At 30.4% G+C, this 7,941-nt stretch overlaps 1 long non-coding RNA gene across 1 annotated transcript; it reads right to left on the bottom strand.

Annotated features, from left to right (window-relative positions):
- Positions 1-6,058: 6,058 nt before the first annotated feature.
- LOC105767643 (uncharacterized) lies at positions 6,059-7,030 on the bottom strand. Its single transcript, XR_001125562.2, has 3 exons — positions 6,733-7,030; positions 6,497-6,541; positions 6,059-6,406 (listed from the first exon to the last, which is right to left on the bottom strand). It is a non-coding gene; the product is annotated as an uncharacterized LOC105767643 (long non-coding RNA).
- Between the last annotated feature and the right edge of the window lie 911 nt (positions 7,031-7,941).

Genomic DNA, 7,941 nt, shown 5'->3' with positions numbered 1-7,941 from the left:
AAAAATACTCAAATAACTCTTTTAAATACTACAACCGAAATTCAACGAAATAACATGAATCAGTAAACGTGTAAATAGTTTCCAAAAGGAAGTTTTCTTACTGTCCAATATTCAGATGGAAACCCTAATAGACAGCTCTTATTACTACTTCTTTGTATCTGGTAAAACTTAAAGAAGGATTTAAGACTTTTCCAGCAAAGGACTTAAAGAAGGTAGCTTCTATAAGCTTAACAATTAGCTCTTCTGAAATCAATGAAGAACACTTCTGAGTTTTCTTCGATGATAATGAAGGTGAGTAGAGAAGATGAAATTCCATGCTACCAGGTTATCCTATTTATAGCTAAATATAGTCCAGATCCCACTCAAAGTAAATCTCTAATCAGTAATCATGTTCTCTAAGTGTCAATAACCAGGTTATCCATGCTACCATGCAACCTTGGCAAAGCTCTGCGAAATACATCACCGGGAAAATTGCCAATGCTAACCAGTTTAAATCTTGCGGCTTAGGTGGTTTCTCCAGAACAACCCTCCAATCATACATGTTTTCCAAATGAGGGTGTGACAAAATAAGAGCTTTGAACCTCATACCTTAATCATTTTCTCACTCTTACCAAGCTCTCTTTCTCTAGAGTTCAAACCCTAAGTACTTGGATGATGGAGATTATGAGAGAAATAGCTCAATCAATGTTTTGGTAAGAAGATTTTACTAAGAAATGATGAAAAAGGGTGAAAAATGAAGAGAAAAATAGGTAGAAATGGTGGGAAAATGGAGAAACCTCTTCTCTATTAGAGTCAACTGCTACTTGAAAGAGATGAGAAGATATTTCTCATCTTTTATTTTTTTAATAATATAAAATACATGGTAAATGATCAACAAATCAAAGGTTATTATACATGTGATAAAAAAAGAGGTTATTTTTAACACTTAAATATCAATTAAAAGGCTTCATCATCATCTCATCATCACAAGTCTAATTATCTCTAATATTTAATTCCATATATATTCCAAATGACCAAATTAGAGGTGTTCATGGGTCGGGCCGGGCTAGGTTCGGGCTGGGCCCAAAAATAATTTCGGCCCGCGTCCTAGGCTCGGGCCCAACCCTGCCTGAAATATGGGCCTAAAATTTTGTCCAAGCCCAGCTCGACCCATTTTTTAATAAACATCAAAAATTTATTTTAAAAATAAAAAAGTATTTTAAAAATATTTTAAAATTAAAAAAATAAAATATATATTTATTATATTTGGGTCGGGCCCGGGCCAAAAAAGTGGTGGCCGAGGCCCGGCCTGTTTTCTAAACGAGCTTCCTTTTTTTTTCCAAACCCATATTTCGAGCCTATATTTTTACCTGAACTCTCCCATATTTCGGGCGGGCCGTCCGGCCCATGAACACCTCTAGACCAAATTACCTTCAGTGGAAAAATTACTTTTTTGCATCTAGTCATGTATTTTTACCCAATTGGGCCAAATATAGTCCAGTTGACATAAATTATCTTTTAAAGGCTTCTCAGTAACTTAAAATTAATTAATCCATCAAAAATTCAAATTTCTCATATCAGAATCCTACTAAATCCCTTAATAATAGTGTAAAGTAAAATCAGATAAATTTTTGGGCGTTACATTTTATACTAGGTTAAAATATATCATAAGTCCTACTCTTCATGAATTTGGAATTCAGTCCCTGTACTTTTATTTTTGAGAATTTAGTCCGACTCTTTAGATGTCAAAATTCAGATTCAACTGTTAACATAATTAAAAATATTGTTATTAAATTTAGGCTTACTACAGTCATTTTTAGTTACATGGCTACCGAGTATTTTTATTTAAAGATGTCACATCAACAAAGTTAACAAAAATTTTAACATTGTGAATAATTGGACCTGAATATTGAAAATTGAAAAGTAGAATGACAAAATTCACGAAAATAAAAGTACAGAGGATTAAATTCTAAATTTATGATGAGTACATGGGCTTATAACATATTTTAACATTTGTACTATTATTTTAATAAATTATTATATTAATAATTTATTAAATTATTGAAAATAATTAAATATGTATGTTTAATAATATTAAAATTATAATATTTTATATTAATATTTTAATATATTAAATAATTTTAAATTTAAATTTAAATTTAAAAATTATTATAATAATATTAGGTTTGAATAAAGTTAATTTTTATATAAAAATTATTTATAAAAGAGCTTTTTTTTTAAAATTGACTTATATTTTCTAAAAAGTAAGTCATTTTATTGGAAAAAAAGGTTTATTTTCTATTGATTTGTAAGTTATTTTTCATTGACTAAATTGTTTTCCATGAAACAAACAGAAATGTAGAAAACATATTCCTAAATCATTTTCTATGAAACAAATGTCTTGAAATATTATGTCAAAATCAACCAAGAACTAAAATAATGATTCTTTGTAGATACAATTTTGACTTATATTTGAATGACAAGTTATTTTATCTATTTACTTAATATTTTTACTATAAGATGGTTTGGCTCTTTTCATTTTCATTATTTTTAAAATATTATTTTACTCTCTTAATTATTTTTTGAAATTAATGGATTTTTATTATAATTGATATTTAAAATTTTAAAAATATCATTGTAATAAGCCCAATTTGCCCGGGCCCAAAATCACAAAAAAAATTAAACTAAATAAAAAATTAAAAGTCCAAAAAATAGCACAGTCCATTTCTTTACAACAACAGGGCCAAATCCGAGTAGGCCCAACTAGCCTAAAGTTTTAGACACCCTAAGCCCAGACGCTACAAACCCAATTCAGCCCAAATACCCCAACCCAATACACCTAACCCTAAGCCCATTACACAAGAAAACAGAACCAAACCCTAGGCTGCCTTTAGCGACCAAGAAGGTCATGAAGAGAACCCAAGGCTCTCAAGACTTGCGCCTGCTGCTGATGCATCTCCTCCGCACATGCTTTCGGACCTCCCCTTCACATGTGACAGGCCTCCGTACGCATGTGCCTTCGCCTCCGTACCTCCACGTCGACTTCTGCCCCCGTACACCTGCAAATGGGACGCAAACAACGCAGCAGACAACAAAAATTGTATTTTTTCATTTTTTTCATTTTTGTTTACCTTTTCCGACCTATAAAACAAAAGGCGGAACCTTTGTAATCGGTTACACACAGATACGAAAATTTGAAATAGAAAATCAGAGAAAAATTTTCAGAATACAAAAGGTGATTCAAACTTTTATTTTGTTTTTTCGTCTTTTAATCTTTTTTTGTGTGTTTCGTGTGATTGGTGGTTCAAAAAGAAATAAAAAGAAGAGATTAGAGGGTAAAGAGGTACCTGATTGCCGAACTGTCGGTCACTCCGTCATGATCGGAGTTGGGCGAGAGATCGGAAAGTCTCTGAGCGGCTAGTTCTTCGAGCGGCGCATGGGGGAGTGCCTCTCTGCCCTAGGTTTTTCTTTCAAAATAAAGGAGGGCTGCTGATACTTTAGGGTTTTTTTAGTTTTTAAGCAATATGAGACGATGTCGTTTGATGCCAATACTATGGTTTCAAAACGGCACCGTTTAAAGGCCAACAACCAGATGACCCGATCCAACCGCGGCTAGATCCGCGCGTTTTGGTATGGGGAGGGATATTTGCGTGTCAAGTCCTTCCTGTTTTGCGGTGTGTTTCAATATGATCCTTTTAACTTATTTAATTTTGGGCAGCACAATTTGTTGTTGATTTCAATTTGGCCCAAGTTGTGCACCGCGTTTTGGAGGGACGGGAATTATTTCCCATCTGGTCCCCCATGTTATTCGCATGTGCCCTGTTGATCCTCAATTTTGCTTTATTTTCATTTTTTTCTTTTTCTCCTTCTTATTTCGAATTTAATACAATTTCGTCCAATAAAATCTAACTTTCTTTCTTATTTAAGTTTAATATATTTCTTAATTTTATTATCAATACTATTTCAATATTATAATATATTATCATTTTGAATCTAAGATTAATATTATATAAACTTACCATGTTTTATTATTCAAAATTTATTATGTACCATTATTTAAATTTCCACATTTTATATATATTTTCATGTAAATTGATGTTTTATATATATTTTAATATTTTATTCTATAATATATTTCCTCTAAATTCACTATTTATATATTTTTAGATTTGTAAATATTTTTTATAATGTTATTATATAATAATATTATATACGTACATACTTCATATTAAATTATTTTCATTATCCATACATACATAATCTAATGTTAACTTCTTATTATTATATAGATATTTTATCTCTTTCCACTATTTTAACATTTTAATTTATCTCAACTTATTTCAATATTGTTAATTTATTCAAATTTATTTTAACCTTTTAATTTATCCATGTTATACTTATTTCTTAAATTATGTTTAAATTTGCATATTTCATGAGTGTTATTTTCTTGCTTGATTTTCAATTAGTTTCCTCTTATTGGTTAATGTTGATATTTAGAATGTATGAAATTGTTATTGCTTGCTCGTTTATATTTATTGATTGATTGTTTGCATTCATTAGTGTATATTTAAATTTACGAATGGTTAATTCACGTTGTACATCATTATTCAATCGCATTTTATTTGCTTAAAATGTTACGCTCCATATTATTTAAATATCAAAATCATTTTATACAAAAGTCTTTCAAAATAACACAATACTCGAAATTTGGAATCCTCGAGAGAATGGAGCCCTAATGTATTGGGTTCCATTTTTCCTCGTTGAATCTAAATAATCGAAAATTTTCTTCAATCAAAGCATAATTAAAACTCATTCTCGGAAATTCGATACATCGTGTGCTAATGTATTGGATGTGACGTGTCGTTTTCTCAAAATGAAGATTAAAAAAAATAAAATAATGATAAGGGTTATATTCAATGCTAGGAATTTTGAGAAATTGTGCCCTAATGTATTGGGTTTCGATTTTTCATCTGACTTAAAGCAATTGAATATCTCTTTTAACTTCACCACAAAAGTTTTCAAAAGCAAAGACAAACTTATTCTCGAGGACTAAAAATGTTGTGCCCTAATGTATTGGGTGTGTCATTTTATTACTCTGAGACAAGGAGGTTTTTGGTATCCGCATCGATTTATCCAAGCATCTTTAATAAAAATAACATTGTTCAAGATAAAGGGATCATATTTTAAAATCTTTTCAATATTTTGACACTAAGACATTAAACAATTAATTCGGTACCAATTTTGGGCGTTACGAGGGTGCTAACCCTTCCTCGTGCGTAACTGACTCCCGAGCCTATTTTCTCAAAGTTCGTAGACCTAAAAATCGTTTTTTTAAGGTGATCCGATCACACCTCATTAAAAGATCGGTGGCGACTCCCGAATTTTCTTTTCAACAACTAAATCCTTGTTTTCAAAACGGGTGGTTTCGACAATCATTTGTAATGAATTAAAAAAATAAATACATAAAATTATGTGTAACACATGTAACATTAAAAATTGACAAAAATATTAATTAATTTTGCTACTTAATATGGAGGATTTCAGGTCAACAAGTCAATCATATTATTGAGAAATGAGATTTTCTTAGATACTCGTTAATTAATATACATTCACTATTTACTATTTTTAAGATAAATCATTAATTGGAAATCCAAGTATCTACCAATTATGATTTTCTTTTACATCCTCATTTTAATTAATTTTCGCGAATTTAAAATTTCCAAAATGAAATCTTTTAAGTTCCAGGTATTACTTGACCAGAATAAATATGAATTTATTGAGATTGGTATATTTATTTCTTGTTTGATATTTTTTAGTTTTGGATATTAAATATTTAAAATTAAATTATATTGTTGATTGTCGGTGTATAGAGCTTACATGCTAAATTCTAAAGATATATTTATCTATTTATATTAATATAACGTGACTAATTGATTTTACTATCACGAATTAAAATACAAACTCAATAAAATATATTAAAAATAATATCAAATTTACAATAAAGGTATTTAATATTTTAAATTTTAATAAATAAACACCTTAGTCATTATTATTCAATTAAAAACAGTGTTGTTTGCTGATTAGATTGGTTAGGATACTATTTTGGAAAGTGGTTTTAAACCAATCAGACTGAGAATTGGTACAAATCAGTTAAAAACTTAGTGGAACCGAATTTTTTAATTTTTTATTTGGACCGATGAACCGGTGACTTAACCGCTTCAATCATCGATCTTGTAATGCCTAGTTTTTACCCGGCCCGCACCAAGCAAATAAAAATAAATATAGAGTCCAATTACAAACAGGCCATAAGGGCCCAAACTGAAATAAACAGAGGCCCAAAATTAATCCCAGGCCCAAAGCAGTTTCAGAAACCCTAGGGTTTCTGGGGTAAGCCTCGCGCCGCAGCCGCCTCTCCCGTTCACCTGCACTGCAAGAAATAACAAAAAAGGAAACAAGAATCGACAGAATAACAAGAAAATCGGAGGAAATCAGCGAGATGCACTAAGAGATTTCATACCTTTTTCTTTTGTTCATTGTTTGCTATAAAAGGACACTTAATATACTGTAAAAAGGGGATCGGAAATCAATACAAAAAAGGACTATTATTTTCACAGCAAAGCACCAAAGAGCAAAGATCAATCAAAAAAATCGAAAGGTTGATATTTTAGCATTGTTTTATTCTATATTTCCTTTTATTTTTTATTTTTTTTACTTTACTAAAATACAATAAAACAAAAAAAGTAAAGGACTTACTTTGGTTTACCTCTGAAACGCCGTTGGAACAGCCGAGGTTCATCTCCGAGGACAGACGGCTAGGAGCAGAAAGGTTTCTAGGGTTTTTGAGGGTGTTTTTGTGGTTTCTTGAAAATTTTGAATCCCGATTTTGGCTTGGAAGGGTCGAGAGAGTCGAAAGGGTAATTTTTCCTTTTTCCGGCCACTGCAGACGGTGGTGCTGTCGCCGGAGGTCGACGGTCGGCGTGGTGGCCGATGAATGGCCGATGACCGGACCCTAGCCGGATGAACTTGGGGGGGGGGAGAGAATTTTTTGAAGGATTTCTGGTTTTTTTTAAAAGGGGATGAAAATGAATTATTTTTGAAACGTTTTTGGCTTAAATAGCCAATTGAAATGGCACCGTTTAAGGCCCGGGTCAACCCGAAACCGACCCGAACCGGCCTAGGATCCGCGTGTTTCTTAGCGGAGGGGTAAATTGCGCTTTTAGCCCCTCCGCCTTTTAATGTTTTTACAATTGAGTTTTTGTTATTTTTTAATTTCGCCTTAAATTTATTTCCAGTCTCAATTTAGTCCTCTTTGAACGGCACCGTTTAGAGGAAAATGGAAAATTGCCCTTCCAGTCCCTCCATGATTATTTGCGCGTTCAATACGGTCCTTTGGGCTTTATTTATTTGCAGAGTTACCCCAGATTTTTTATTTGCAGTTCAATTTAGTCCTTTTTTATATTTTTCTTAAAACTAGTTAATTTTAATGATGTAATTATTATTATTTTATCTATTTTTTAATATATATATATGTATATTTATTATTTTCTTATGTACATATTTATTTTTTTCAACTAATGTTTTCCTCATATTTATATATACATATATTTTTTTTATTTTTGATAATGTAGATATTATTTAGTTATTTTAATATATTTTACATGTATACATATTTATTTTTTTGAATATTCTATTATACTTATATATATACGTATATATTTTTTTTATATTTTCGAAAATGTTTAACTACCTATTTATATTTTTAACACATATTTTATAATTTATGTATATATATGCATATATTTTTTTTTGTTTTCATAAATGCATTATGTATTTTATATATATATATAAGTTTTATAACCCAAAATTTTATTTGTAAATCATATGTATATTTTAATCTTCATAATTTCTATGTGTATATTATATACCTTCTTTTCTTTATTTATTTTGCTTGCTTTCTTCCTT

The sequence above is a fragment of the Gossypium raimondii genome, chromosome 5 (assembly GCF_025698545.1).
Source record: "Gossypium raimondii isolate GPD5lz chromosome 5, ASM2569854v1, whole genome shotgun sequence".
NCBI classification, from domain to species: Eukaryota; Viridiplantae; Streptophyta; class Magnoliopsida; order Malvales; family Malvaceae; genus Gossypium; species Gossypium raimondii.
This window is presented reverse-complemented; position numbering and strand designations above follow the sequence as displayed.